This window comes from Cyprinus carpio, chromosome B3 (genome assembly GCF_018340385.1).
Source record: "Cyprinus carpio isolate SPL01 chromosome B3, ASM1834038v1, whole genome shotgun sequence".
NCBI lineage: Eukaryota > Metazoa > Chordata > Actinopteri > Cypriniformes > Cyprinidae > Cyprinus > Cyprinus carpio.
Window position 1 is genome coordinate 25408496 of NC_056599.1, and position 14519 is coordinate 25423014.

The following is a 14519-nucleotide window of genomic DNA, read 5'->3' on the forward strand; positions in this document are numbered from 1 at the left end:
TCGTTCCAGATAACTCCACGCAACTGTCGTCAATGAACAAACGCAGAATGCTCAGGAGCGCACGGCACAGCGAGCTTGACAAAAGAGAGGGTCGGAACAGCCTCCCACAGACATCTTTAGACTAAACCTTTCAAGCCGTTTCTACACAATGACTTAGCAATTCACTTTGTATTGCTCTTTAAACTGATTACATACAGTACAATCATTTGATGGACTGTTTTATTTTAAGTGGGTCTCACGCTGTGATGCCACATCACATCTTACCGTCTCCGTGGTTCATTTCTCTTTTAACCCAGAAGGCGAAACATCCTTTAAAAAGCTGCTATGAAACATTGGGAATAGTGTAGATCAGAACTGGCATCAAGACATTTCGACTTGATCCACTAATGAGGGACCTCATCAAAGCTAAATTGGGGTCATGTGATGGAGTACGAACCAGGCCGCTTCTTTTACACTGTAATACATTTCTAAGCAGATCTGTTACACCTTGGCTTTCATAGGGCAATTATGCCAAAGTTCAGCATGCAATTTGAATGCAAAACTGAGCATTAGATCTGTTGTTCCCCTCATTCCACTTTCGTCCAGTAATGTCTGCAGGTTAGCAGTGATGACACGAGTCAGCCTGCCAGAGATAACCTCTTCTCCTCCTCCTCTTCCAAGCTTCCTCTACTTTTTTCTTCATTGTTGATGGATGCTCTGGTCTGATCACCAGTGCAGGGTGCCAGAGAGTGATTGACATGCTAGAGGCAGCGAGGAGCTAAGGAATCCAAACGGGTCCGTGTGTTGGACAAAGAGATAAGAGAGAGTGTGTTGAAAGGCTCAGGGGGGTCCCCCGGGGGAACTCGATGAGCTGCCACAGGGGAGGAGAACATGTGACAAAGTCAGACAGAGAGAGCGGAGATACTGGGGGAGCTGAGAATTCACTTACTGTTTTTTTAACAAAGGAGGGATTGGGACTGAAATCAGCCTGGGATCTATGCCAGCCTAATACAAACTATTGCTTTCTGTATTATGTAGCTAATATATATCGATGTCCAATGTACAGTAATTTGATATGTGTGAAACTGATCATTTACGGTGCAGAAGCAGTGTAATTAAAGTGTACAATAAGCTATTGGGGAATTCTGTCATGTACTCACTCCTCTGGTCATTTCCACACCCGTATGACTTTCTTTTATATATATTTATATAAATATATATCATGTAAAATTACATTACTTATTCATTAAATCCTTGCTTAACGTGTTGTCTTCATTTTTCAATGTAAGTTTGTATAAATGTGTTTATTTTAAATGTTTATATATTTCACCAACAAATTGGAGTAGAAACAATTTTATTATTATAAAGTATTAATATATGTGCTATTTAAATGTTTATAAGTTAGTTTTCTTTGAGTGTTGTGTGTTCATTAAATAAATTATATTTTTATTTTGGTGTTTCTGTAAAAAAATTATTTGCATCATTATATACAATTGATGTGCTATATTTCAAGTCGTCTGAAACTATATATGAAAGCTTTTGGAAAAGCACCAATATTAAAATGATGACTTATGCCAATACGCTGATAATCATTTTCATATTATGGCCAATAACCGATAAATGGCTATTGTTAAATGTCTATACATGTTAGTCTAAATAAATTTTAAATAAAACAAAACATCAATAAATAAAACTCAAAATAAAAGAAACTGAAACCAATTATTTTTAATGCTAAAATTGAAATTTGGCATTACAACATTACAATTTACAGTGTAAATGTATGTGTTATTAAAGATTAGCTTTAGCAAGCATTAAATAATGATAAAGATAATCTAAATGTAAAAACGGGGCGTGGGGCGGGGGGGTGGGGGGTGTGTTGGTGGTGAGTGGGGGGGCATGGAAAATGTAATATTAACAGATATATTGTACATCCCTGATAGCTTTGTATGACAAGCATCAAAATAATTATTCACGGACAATCATCAACTCCATTTGAAAATGAAAATCAAATAAGATAAATAGATAAAAAAGAGTTTCAAGCAACAGGAGGCTCAGTATGTGATGACGACAGATTTTCAGATTAAAGCAGATGATCTCCATAAGGTAGCTACTCAACTGGACTGAATTTAGACGTGAATGGGTGATTCGCAGTGCTCTACGTAAACACACTAGGGCCCTTTTTACTTGAAACAGTAAGCCCTGAGTCAATCTAAACAAATCCCAAGTTATCTTGTTGCACATTTCACACTGGGTTAACAATTAATCCTGGGTATTCATAATTCAGTGTTTCACACTGAACATTCCTACACCCTGTAAGCGCAGAGACATCAACATGAACCTTTAACACACGGGCACAAGGCCATGACTAGCTATGAGGAAGGCATTATGAACACATTGCTGTAACCTTAAGCGCTTCATCGTCAGCCTGTGAGTCATATGTGTGTCAGACATGCATAGAAAGAGAGAAATGTATGTGAGAACATGCCATCACGACAAGGGTACGGTGGAGGTCTGCTGGATTGGAATATTTTTATGTTTTATCTAACTGAAAAACATGATATATATACATAATTATTATATTCCATTCCAACAGAGCTCCACCATGTCCTCACATACATCTTCCTCTGTCTATGCATGTCTGACACACATATGACTCACAGGCTGCCAAATGTGCTAATAACATGTCATAATGCCTTTACGCTTAGCCTTGCTGATATATAAATCACCAAGCCTGCATTTATTTAAGAATAAATACAGTAATGTTGCGAAAAATGTCAAATAAAATTTTTCTATTTGAATACATTTAATCTGGTAAAGCTGTATTTTCAGCATCATTACTCCAGTCTTCAGTGTCACATGACGCTTCAGAAATCATTCTAATATGCTGATTTAGTGCTCAAGAAAAATTTATTATTATTATTATTATTTTATTATTATTATTATTATTTTATGATGTTGTGATTTGTTGTTTGTTGTTTGTTTTTTTTTTTTGTGTGTGTGTTTATCATATATATATATATATATATATATTTGTATTATATATACACACACACACACACACACACACACACACAACGTAAAAGTCATTGTCACTGTAATACATTTAAATGCATTTCAATAACTGATAGTGTATATATCTACTATTGGCCAATTCTGGTCCCTTCCTCTCTTTCGGGTACAATATTTTTTCATGAAATTCTGGTAGTAGACATTGGATATATGGTTTTATTGAAGAAAAGAAAATTTGCGAATATATAAAATTTTCTTCTGGTTTAGCTGCACTGATCTTGTGAACAGGTCTTTACACACAGGTGCCTCATGAACAGCCATGACAAGCAGCTATTGCCTGGCTATGGGGAATGTCACAAGGACTTTAATTAAAAAGCTTAAGTCACATCACCATAGGCAGAGATTCAGTGACGCCATTAACCTTACACACACACTTACCTCTGACACCACTCTGCCCCAATTCTCCACTACACGTGCAGAAAATACAGATCAAAGCCGGTCCGACCGAGCTACGACAGCTGTCTTTATGGGGTGGAACTCAGCTGGCATGGAAGATTTCACAGCTCTGCCCTTGGGCCCGCTTTCTATGCACCAAACTCCAGTAAAGACTTCAGCCCTTTGGGGCAAAACACGTGTTTCAAATTGACCTCTGAGGAGTTCAATATGCACCATCCTGGCAATAATCACAGACACTTCCAAGAGAAACTGTGTCATCTTTGCAGCACATCTGCTATTTTGAATCTCAATTTAGACGTAAAATGGGACATACAGTGCCTCTTTCCCCCATAATCCAATAAATCTCCTCTGAAAATTTGATATTTTACAGTTAAGTAAAATTGGTAATTGGAAGATAATTGGTTTTAAACCTGTGTTTGTTAAGTCCTCAGGTGTGCCTGGACTGCAGCCAGCCTGATGCTGAAAATACGCCACCTGGTTAAATTAATTTTGGCTTTTCAAAGCGTCTCAACACCCACCCTTTGATTTGTTTCATTGATTGTATTTCTGAAAAGACTGAGGACTCACAGACATCCAAACTTTTTTCTTAATATGCTTTAAAATGACTTCTGATGCCAAACTGAGGGCTGTTTTTAATAATTTTTCATTCACTACAGTGAATCAGTTATTGACCGCATTAGAGATTTTCTTACAGATTATGTGAATATAGATTATGTTGATATGGAATATACATCATTATGGGATATAACAGTTGATCCAAAAATTACATACTGTCATAATTTACTCACTTCAACCTGTATGAGTTATTTTCTTGTGAAACATTATTATTTCAATAATAAATCTATTTGAAACCACAGATCATTTAATAACACTGTTAAATGTAATATTTATTACATTTCTCAAAATGTATTTTTATTTTTCATGCTCTGCATTATAATGGTGTGATGCCTAAATTCATTTGTAGCATTTAAAATGATTTATATTAGCATTGTTTATTATTATTTATCTAGTTTTCTCTAGTGTAACTTAATAATGAATCATTTGTTTAGAGTTTTTTTTTTTCTGGGTGGTCCAAATATATATTTTTATAACATGTGAACATACATAGTCCAGGCTGTATGTAAAGAGGATTTTTCAATTATTTGACCTACATTGAGATAAATCTCAAGTGTGAGGCTCATCTCACTGTAATGTGGGAAGCTGTTATTTATCAACCACATAATCACTCTTTTCAGCTACAGTGAACAAGCTGCTTCTTTCAAATTCTTTCTCAATTGTTCTTCACGCAGCATACTGTAGCATCGTACAATATTTCTTATGACTGCCGAACACTGTCACTCTACCAATGAAGTAAACTCTTTGACATTTCCCCTCAATGTTCCGTACATCTTCAAGGCCACTTTATAAACCAGAACGCCTCTACACTTTCCTTTCTAAGGAGGGCTGTCACGACTCGCGCATGCTCCCATGCTGAAAGCCTTTGGTTTTTGTTGCGCACAAAAACCAGTCAAGGTTTCAGAAACAAGAATTTCATCGAATCTAAACCACAGTCTGATGTTTATCCCCTACATCCCTGACAACTAAGTACAGCTATGTATATTTACATCAGCAAATATCACTATTTCAAGACCTCGACTGCTGCCTCCAGCATAACAAAAATGCATTTCCCTTCACCTCCTGAGATTAGCGACCTAACTGTGAAAGTCTCTGGAGCTCCGAAAGTCCGCTGCCTCATTTGTCAAAGCTGACCCTGAAAAATTCAGCTGTTTTGTCATTTATCTTTGCTACCTTTGGACCTATTTTTAAGGCATGTCCATGTATTGAGAACGAAGGAACATGGAAAGAAGTAGAACAAAAACTAGTTTACTTTCAAGGCGTGAGACAATTTTAGAAAAGATCATGGGCTCAGGAGAAAAAAAATAAGACTGTGCGCACATTGATGGTCACTCTCCCAAACTGACCTTTTTATATACATATATATTACATGGTGAAACTTAAAAAAGCAGCCAAAAAAATAAACTTACATTGCTCCAGGCCATTCAGAATTATTAAGCACAGCGAACCTCCAGTTGAGCACAAAATGGGTCAATATCTTGCTATCGATTAAGGTGTTAAGTCTCTGTTAATCAATTATCCAATCAAAATCCTCAAGTACATGCTTCTGTAATACTTTTGCAATAATGCTGTTTGGATGACCTCTATTAAATTCAGCCTCTAGTTCCTGGAGCAAATGCAGCTCAATGTGAATAAGGTTTGCTCATGATGCTTAACAGCCTCAGGAATGAAATGCTTTCTGTCCACGGTTATTCTTTGCCATCTTATCTAGTTTGAAAAGTCACCTTGAATGGTTCTCTATTAACAATTTAGCAAAGCCACTATAGGTTTGGTTCAGTACACTATGTACATGTGAGTGTTCTTTGGAATAAGTGGACCTATTCCAGACTCCAAAGCAGGTTCAACATCCTTAACATTAATAGCCTGAGCTCTGCAGAGAGAGAACAATGCCACTCAGTGCCGTTCCTTCATCTACCCAGGGATACGTCTTCAATCTTCCTCAAGTCTATGTCTCGCTTTTGTGAGCAATTAACAGTCTTGTAACTTCCGCTGGGCTATCGTACATAAAAAGTGTTTCTAATGAATGTGTTCAGCACAAAGAAAAATATATTTAATTCATGCACTCCACTTCCATTTTCTGTCTTTGAACACACTTCACTGCATCTGACAAGGAATTGTATCAATACGGAGGAGTGTATTCTGATGTAATTGTGTTCGCTGCATGAGCACTGCAGTGAATCTCTCATCTCGCCTCGGCTGAGGACAAGCAAGTCCAGAAGAATGCTTTATTCATTTTGCAGTCGCATGAAAGCCAAACAGCATGCTGCGAAGATGCATTCCTCCTCTGCCTAAAATACAGTATCAGGTACTAAAAAGTTTGATGCAAAGCATGCACAATTGTTTGGCACTCAGTAATGGGAAAGTCTGAATGCTTGTCACACTTGGTTTGGAAGCATTACAGTCTCTGCTTCAGGACTTGGATGATTGTTTTTCTACTTTTGCACTCCAATAGTGACAATACTATCATGATCATTAAAGGGACAGTTCGCGCAAAACTGAAAATTCTGTTATCATTTGCCTACCCCCAAGTCATTCAAAACCTGTATGACTTTATTTTCTGTGTGAACACAAAACAGCACTTAACAACGAAAATTACAAATATATATATATATATATATATATATATATATATATATATATATGATGTGTGTGTGTGTGTGTATATATATATTATTTTTAAATACATCATAGAAATCTAAAAATATAATGCACAATTAATAATTTGCACAACTTTTTTGACACTTTTATGGAACTTTTGCATTTTTTAAGCATGAAAGCTCCGGTTCCCATTCATTTTAACTACATGGAAATTAGCAAGAATAGAATTATTCAAAATGTCAATTTTGTGTTCCATAGAAGAAAGAAAATCACAAGGGTTTGGAATCGATTAATCGCATCCAAAATAAAAGTTTTTGTTTACATAATATATGTGTGTATACTGTGTATATTTATTTAGTTTTTATATGTATGTACATGTGCATTTATTAATTTATGTGTAATATGTTTTTTTTTTTTATTTATTTATTATAATATCAAATATAAGAATATGAATATATAAATGTATAAACGTAAATATTTTCAAAATATAGACTGTATGTGTGTGTATTTATATATACATAATAAATATACACAGTACACATACATATATAATGTAAACAAAAATTTTATTTTGGATGCGATTAATCGTTTGACAGCACTAAAAGTTATTCAATTTAGAACTTATACAATGAAATGCATTTACAGTACAGTGTAACCAGTTTAAAGCAATAGAGTAAAGCAATCAAATTAACATTGTGTGCCCTTAACCAGGCCAAACAAGAACACCGCAGAAGCCAGAAAAACATCTGCCTCATGCCTCACCCTTCACAGCTGCACTGACCTGTCTTTAATGAATGAGCCAAGCTTCATAACACAGTGAATTCATTGTCATTTTCAAGCCCGCCTTGTACCTCCAGCCTGCCTTACATAAGATTACAGTTTGGCTGTTAAGGTCCGCTGTTAGCAAGTGGCCCAATGTGTGATTACACCCTCCAATGGATTTGTCCTTACATAAGAGTAGCTGTGGGGTCAATCTCTCAGCTAGAACTTTGTTGTCTAATAAATGTCAGAGGCTTCATTTACCTCATAACTGATGATAAATAATTTGCAGTATTAAACGAATAAAACAACAGATGACTGGCCTGTGACCCTTGATTGCTTTGGTGCAAACTACCTTGTCTTCATAACATCCTTCATTAATAGTGACATCAGCCAATCTGAACTGCAGCATTTCCGGGGGTCAATGGCACATTTCCAGCTTGCAGCTGCTTGGGAATCCTTTAGCTGCAGGACTGCAGCAAACTTATTTGCTCCTATTTACCTTACCAAATAAATAGATAGTTCTTAAATCAGATATCACAATGAGAGCTTTAGCAAAACCAAATGAGTCTGCAAAAATAATGATTATAATCTTTAATAACAATTTAGTTCCTGAACACTCCCCATTTGCCATTGATTGGTCAAACAGACACTCCCGCCCCCCAAAAAAAATTTACCAACTGCTGTCTCTGCTGTCTCTGATAAAAGAGGAAGTACTTTTAATACTGGAAAAATAAATTAGGGCCGCCCCCTAATAGTCAACTAACCGTTAGTCCACGAGAAGAGGCTTGGTCGACCAAAATGTCATTAGTAGCTTAGTTGCAGAAATAGAAAATAAAATTCACACGAAGTGGCAAAATCACTCAGTCCGTGATGGAGAAAAATCGTTAATGGCTGGTCTGTGTGGCAATATAGTACATCAGGCAGGACATCCATATGCTCACCTAACATTCATCTAGGCATGGGCCAGTATGAGATTTTGACGGTATGATAACCTTAAGCAAAAACATCACGGTTTCACGGTATCACTGTATTGTTGTTACAGCTCTGAAATGTGTTATTTTTAAATGACTGGGTAAAAAAAATATTTTTTTCCGCTGGACACATATTTTGTTTTTGAGCAACATACAGAATATTAGAAAAAGTAGAATTAGTTTTTCTTTGATTTTTTTGATTATTAGGAAAAGATTTGACTGTTTTTTTTATTAAAATTAAATATGTGATTGAAGTTTTTTTTTTTTATTTATATGTATTTTATGTTTTTTAATTTTATTTATTTAGTTATATAATAATAATCATACACAATTTAAATTAATAATATCCCAATTTGAAGCAAAAACAGATAGTTCTGACAAGCTTTGTGAAATTATACTACATGCCAGAAAGAAAGAAACAGCAGAAGCTCTGAATGAGATGCATATTCACTCTCTGACAGCAGGAGGCGCCTCTGGAACACCTGATACAGACCAGATACAGCGTTTCCTTGGTTACCGCCGTAAACAAATCTGCTGAAAGCTGCTGAACTATAACCCCTCAGAAACACATTCATATAAACCCCCAAATCAGTATTGAGGATTTTCTTCCAGTAGTTCGTGCATCATGAACAGTGAGTGATCTGCCTGCTAAAGTATTTTTCTCTGTGCGCCCGTCTTCAGCGTCTCTGACCTGTGTTAACGGGCATTAACAGACTTCATATTTTCACATAAATTACATTTCTGATTACATTGCAACGCAGTTTGTTCAAGTTCAAAACAGAGAGTTTCAATAAGGCAAAAAACGACCGGTTGCCGATCGCGTAAAGGCCAATGTATACCTCGCCCGTACACGCACCGTCGGCATTACATTATTTTCGTCATCAAGAGGGCTCACGGACAGCCGCGCACCCCGTGGTACTGCGCTTGTGTCGAGCTCATCCGTCTGCGCTCATCTGCGGTTGAGCATACTATTGAAAGCTGTGCGCGAGACGGAAAGGAACGCTGAATGTGAAGTGTACCCGGGCCGTCCTACACACACGTGACTGACCGCTCGCTCGCACTGACCCCTCACTGACCCCTCCTCCAAACAGCCTGAAGGATTCCTACTCTTTCAGTCATTGAGGAGACATGAAAAACAGCACATACCGCAGGAACGGTATAATGGAAAATATTAGTGGTTTTGAAACCGTGGCATTTTCTTATATACCTTGAAATCGGTAATCTGCCCATGCCTACATTCATCGACCTCAAAAATTCATCGACCTCAAATCATCTGAAATATGTATGTAGTAGCAACTTTATATGCCAGCTCAATCTAATGTTAGCCTAGAAAAAAGTGCGCAGTTCACGTGTTTGTGTGGAGTGTGGAAGCTACTGCTACTGCATGACAGATGGAGGCACAGGTGCGATCATTTGCTCTTGAAATACATCATCATTGTTGGTCATACAGATAAGAGTAATGCATCTTTTGTATCTGTAAAGACTCTACATTTATTCGTGTGTACTCAGAATTACAACGAAATGTTGCACTTTTGCAAAATAATTCAAGCAAACATGATGCGCTTTCTACGGTCTCGCACTGTGAACTTGAGTGAGTTACTTCAAAACTCCGTGTCTGCTTGCCTTATTACAGACATTAACATTATATCTATCGAGAGTGAAACGTTTAAATGAACCAATTCAAATAGAAAACAAATATTCTTAGATTATGTAATCCGTATGAAACATGCATACAGGCGCATACTGCGGAGATGACGAGTCAGTGTCGCAGACTTCATCTCTTAATCCAAAAACAGAAAGCACAAGTGTAACAATAAATTATTAAAACGTTAATGCAGTGTACTTGCTGTTTTTCCCTAACACATTCATAATTATTATATTTGCCGGTGTGCTGTAGCAAGCCTTTTTTTTTCTTGCGCTTGAGCGCTTATTAGGCTATGTAGGCAATTAAAGCCTCATTATTATGATTTATATGGTTTATTAATAAAAGTGCGACTAATGGTCAACTAATGCTTAAAATGAACGACTACTAGTTGCCCAGAAAAATCATTAGTCAAGGGCAGCCCTAAAAAAATACAAACCTTTAAGTAACATTTGCAGTATGACATATTCTAGTGAATACATCTCTATTTCTCAAATATTATATTAGTTGAAGTAATGCTGTTTTCAGAATCGTTCCAAATAACAACTGTTTATGCCTCCAGGAGGGAATAAATGAAAACGTGGCATTAATCTATGAAACTGTAGCTGATTGTTTTTCCATTCAATTCAATTCAGCCAAGTGCTTCCTGGCTGATTTTATATGGTTTAATTTGCAACAAAAACCTGTTTGGACACATATTATTGCCAGATTGAGGCCTGTTAGCATCAAAATTAGCTCTACAGTTACTTTTAATAGCAAAAGAAGAATTAAATGCTGAATTTTTAATGGGCTGTTAACCCACTATTCCTTGTATTTTCTGAACACTGACCTTCCATGCAACATAAGCAGACCATAAACTGACTAGAATCACAAGCTCTATAGAATTCAGTTTTTGAGAAAAAGGTATTCTTCAGTTGTATGTTCAGAGGTGCTTGCAAATGACAGTTTGAAATGAATTAGGTGCATGTCCTAAAAGGTTGAAAACCCCTGTTCTACACTGATAATAATCTGATGCTGATTTGAAGCTAATTATAATAAAATAATAAATACCAAATCAGCATATTAGTATGATTTCTGAAGGATCATGTGAGACTGAAGACTGGAATAATGGCTGCTGAAAAGTCAGTTTTGCCATCAAATTACAATAGGTGAGGTTGTGTGAAAGCCCTTCTTTACAGATTGAGCGTTTGAGTGTATATTATGCAAATTACTACCTGTGGGACATTGCTGAGACCCAATGTTAGAAAATCTTTGAAAACTCCTGTGAGTGTACCCTTAAGCAATCAGGCATATAGCAAAATTCTCAATTTGCTCTTCATGCAATCTTACTGCAGTGTAGGAGAAACAACTGAGATTTTAAAGAGATCTCATTTGTGATTTTCCTGTGGGAAAGTGCTTCCTTTCATCATTACTCTGCAGCACCGCTGCGCAAAGCCTTATTGCTTTGGAAATAGTGGTTAGCTAATTAAATTCTTTCTCTTGCTGTCCTGTCCATGGGAGCCAGGCACACAAGAAAGAACAACTATAATCAAGAGAGTGTCATAACGCTTCTCCCACGGACATTTGCTGTGATCTGATGAGTTCCACACCCTTTGTTCAAGCCACCATCTCTGTGATGCTGGTAAAGAAAGATAATAGACAGCCATGTTAAACTCCTCTAAGGTAACAGCTAGAGACAATGTGCTGGACACTGAATATCTGTGTGAGGTTTAATCACATAGAGGTATCCTATCTATACCTGTGCCTTTTCAGATGGGAACAGATATGCATGTCTTTCAACACTAGTTATGCCATTGTACAGCTTAGAAGAGGCTCAGGGGATCAGGACATTAGCATTTGAGGAGATATTTGCAATCTCTGCTGTGTTGCTCTACAATATTGCAATTATTTTCTTCAGGAGGGTGGCTCAGAATCATTTCAGATGAATACAACTGGTGCATTTGCATATTGTGAGGCTATATTTTCACTATAGCTGAAATCACAAATAAAGAGAACAGTAATGAACACAATAAGGATACACAAAAGCATCTATCTAGGGGGAATGATACCACTTTGTTCCCACTAGTAGAAGTGGAAAAGCAATATGTCGGTCTTCAAAAAAGCTGTGACATCACAATGGCCTCACTGTTGTTAATTAATAATTTAATTGAAAATCTCCACCCTTTGGTGGTTCCCTCATCCACAGCAACAGCAGGTTATTAATTGTAAGATGGCAGCAAGTTAATTACATTTCATAATTCGCATGTTCATAAATGCTCTCTTATAAGTGAACAGTAAACATTAGTGCTGCGCTTGTTCACAGCATGTCTTCGTTAATGAATTTTCATACAAACAACATAAAGCGCTCAATGGATATGATTGACAGGACCCAACTCAGAACTCAAAACTATTATAAGCACTGTAGCAAATTGTCAGTTAGGTTTGTTTAAACGTTTCTTGATTAACATCAAATGGTTGAATAGTATGGCCCAGTTGGCCCATGCTGGTAGATGCTGTAACTACACTACGAATGTTCAAGAAACATTTCTTAGTATAGTGTTGATTGTGTAACAACAGCAAATCAGCATATTATAATGACTTTTGATGGATTATGGTGACCCTGAAGATTGGAGTAATGATGCTGAAAATTCAGCGTTAATTGTATTTTTGACCAAACAAACACAGCCTTGGTGAGCATTTTGAATGGTAGTGCATATAAAATACAGGGCCACAATGTCACTAAGCCTATGCAAATATTTACTCTAAAACCAGAGCCCACCAGTGTTAAAAAGTTTCCCAACTCTGTACTTTGCGTCAGCTCGCAAATAGTAGGTTGTCTAGAGAATTATACCAAAGAGTCTAAACCAGTCTTCTCTAGGCAGTGAGAAATGGGATAGAAGTCAAACTAAAATACCTAATAATATTTCAGAATGACTGTTATCACCTGAAATTATAAGATAGGATCACAGGCTGATTTTTCAGTCATCCCTCCTCCAAACTGACAGCACTTGAAGGCTATTGGGGGTTGTATCTCATCCAAAAGAGAACACAATGATCTGCAATCTCCCTAAACACCAAGTCCATGAAAATCTTAAGAGCTCATGCCTAAAATGAGGTCACAATAAGAATAATGGTATCTGCTCAGAACAAAACAATTCACAAACATGTTTGTGTCAGAACATTCATGGAAAAACAGTATTCACTCTTAAAGCATTCTGGGTCTCCAAAGAACTTTTCAGTGAACAGTTCTTAAAAGAACCATTTTTTTTTTTTTAGTGTGAAGAACTAAGGAACCTTTTTCATCTACAAAAACCTTATGTGGAATGGAAAAGTCCAAAGGCTCTTCATGGCATAGTTGATATCAGGCATATTAAAGTAGTTCTTTAAAAGCCACATGTAATTAGCAAAGTTTAAAACCCTTGTTTTAGTGCAATGGTTGACTGACAGGTGAGGACACATCAGGTCCGATTAGTGTTTACATAGAAAATGTGTACACATTCATTTTCAACTCTGAAAGTGTGTTGAATCATCTGAAAGGATTTTTATACAAGTGTCAAAGATAGCAAAGACCTCAGTCTGAACCACAGTGTGCATATACTGAATCTACTGGGAATCTATTAGGAGTATATAAATGGATAAGCACTTCAGAATTTCTATATCCACACTAGAAAGACAGATCACTGCATTTCCCTGTCAGTGATGGAGGAGAGAAAGAACTAAATTGCCTAAATGGCCATCTCCATTGTATGTTGCCTCTCTTGGCACCTGGGTATATTAAATGACAATCATGTGTCTTAAATCAATTGCTTCAGGCTGAAGATATATGGAAAAGCGACCTAAAAACATCAATAAGACAGACAGTTGATCTTTGGCCGTAAGTAGCCATGAGCATGCCTGTGCATTGACTGCATTCAGTGGGAGGCAGCACTTTAGATATAAAACAAAGGATCCCCTGACACATGCCAATGATCCCTGTGTTTATTGGACTCAGATCCTGCTGCATGGGCACTAAATGAAGTAAGACCTGCCCAGCGGCCCAACATTAATTACCACATGTATGCTTTCTTGTCTCCTGAAGATTGAAAAAACCATGAGCTGCCATTAATTTCGCCTTGTCTGTCTTAACCAACAAAGGCAAGAATCAAATCGCATGACGTTATAAAAATACAACATTTAGGGCATTTAAAATGCACACAAATTATAATTAAGGCATATCTGAAGAGGGATTATAGGGATTTCATAATGTTACCATGTCCTAGATGTACTGTATGTAAACAATGCAAAGTTCACACCAACATGTCACTGGTAGTACATACTCACATCCTAGCATACAGTTTAAAATTTATGCACGTGATGTATTATTCAACAAAAGAAGACGTAAAGGTCCCCGTGAGTAAAAATAGTGCAGAGACATTTATCTCCTTAAGGATCAACACAGAGTGCTTTAGAATGACTTAATGTACCTCTGAAGAAAATCTCTTGAGAATAAGCTTTCAAAATGTTGCTTC

General features: G+C 36.8%; 1 protein-coding gene across 3 annotated transcripts in view; it reads right to left on the minus strand.

Moving 5' to 3' along the window:
• Positions 1-14519, minus strand: part of LOC109097270 (glutamate receptor ionotropic, NMDA 2A-like) — a 135109-nt gene that overhangs the window by 116494 nt on the left and 4096 nt on the right. The window lies entirely within an intron of this gene.